The sequence below is a fragment of the Amphimedon queenslandica genome, unplaced genomic scaffold, assembly GCF_000090795.2.
Source record: "Amphimedon queenslandica unplaced genomic scaffold, v1.1 AMPQUscaffold_10190, whole genome shotgun sequence".
Lineage (NCBI taxonomy): Eukaryota > Metazoa > Porifera > Demospongiae > Haplosclerida > Niphatidae > Amphimedon > Amphimedon queenslandica.
This window is the reverse complement of record NW_003549539.1, coordinates 1-1,558: the sequence shown is the minus strand read 5'-3', so window position 1 is coordinate 1,558 and position 1,558 is coordinate 1. Positions and strand designations below refer to the sequence as shown.

The window sequence follows — 1,558 nt, the reverse complement described above, 5'->3', positions numbered from 1 at the left end:
GGACTTGACACAGGTCTTTCCAACTCGAGCTTTCCCTTGAACAATGGATGTGCGGACATATGATACTCAATGGATCTGTATTTCATTGCAATATGAAGATTTTGGACATCTAATAACAAAAAAATTAATAAATTTTATCATTAAAGACAAATTATTTCGTACAAAAATAACTGTAGAGTTTATAGTTATCAATATCATAAGAATTAATAGCTAACCTCTTGTATTACACAGTATTGGCATAAAACAAAGTTTACATCTTGCTGACTCAGTATACACAGATTGGTTCATATCAGCAAACAACACTTCATCTTCATTCCATTGCCAGCAGTCATTGCATAACCATATCTTAGGCCGATGATGACTTAGTGACTGATGTGGCTCTAACTTGTGATGAACTAGGAAATCATTGATGCACGACCATTTTTCAAAGTCTTGGCAACCAATAAAAAAAGAGCGATCTGTTCATTTCATCTGTTAACATTTCTATAGCAGATATAGTAAACCTCTGGATTGTGCCGAGTTTACGTGAGATCTTTTCAAAATGACTATCAGAAGAGATCTCTCCAAGTGGTGTAGTGATATTTGAATTTATGGAAAATATCACTGAACGAAGGCGAGTTTTAAGCAGCCCGGTAATATTAATTATGTACTGTGTTAATAATTCAGTTTGGTTTTGCTTGTAGAAAAAAAACATGTACCATTTTGTATGCTCAATTGGCAGTAGGAAGATCTTGAGGAAGATTAGAATCAAAACGATACACTCAACAACTTAGCAGTATCTGTACTGATAGAAAGACCAGTGCTTAATGTAACTTGACAGTACCTCTTCAACACTTGTGAATTCTTTTTCTTAACAGCATCAATAACATCATCATTTTGATTTGATAATCTACTAAAGAAATAGTGGAGTTTGGAGTTTATGGAACAAATGAACAAGAAGAGTGTTTGGATGCTGGTGAAAGTGTCATCTTTGAGTCCTTTATTGGCCTGAAGCTCTTTCTCTAATATGACCTGAAATCGATTGGCTCTAGGGTGAGGTGAGGTTTTTCCATATTCAGCCTGGAGATCTTTGTGGTCCCTAATGTGTAAACTCATAACTCTCTTTGACCTTGTGTAAACTCAGTAGATTATAATCTAGCCCATCCCACAGGCTTGAGAGACTATCCCACTAACATTTTATATTGACCGAGATATTGACATTTATAAAGGCCTAAGATGGAGGAGCCTATTGGATCTTGGGTTTTCCCGAGGCTTTCCCTCACATTAGCCTCAAAGGAGATGGTTTATTTTTCAAAATGGATCTATAGGCATAGGAACAGGCTCAGAAAAGACAAATCTTTTCAAAGGTTGCTTCAAGTGAGAAGAGTACATCTTCAGCAATCAAGAAATCTTCTAATTTTTAGATAGAGAGGCTAATAAAGAGATATTTAAAAATAAATATTACGAACTTAGCTAAACAAGCACTCAAAGAAACAAAGTAAAATGCATCATAATGTTTGACGTGTTGTTATTACATTGTATATCTAGTTCATCAGGCAGGGTCGTCTCCTCAACTCAA

At 35.3% G+C, this 1,558-nt stretch overlaps 1 long non-coding RNA gene across 1 annotated transcript; it reads left to right on the top strand.

The window, feature by feature from the left end:
* Positions 1–1,186: 1,186 nt before the first annotated feature.
* Positions 1,187–1,558, top strand: LOC109590339 (uncharacterized). Its single transcript, XR_002189272.1, has 3 exons — positions 1,187–1,356; positions 1,404–1,477; positions 1,528–1,558. It is a non-coding gene; the product is annotated as an uncharacterized LOC109590339 (long non-coding RNA).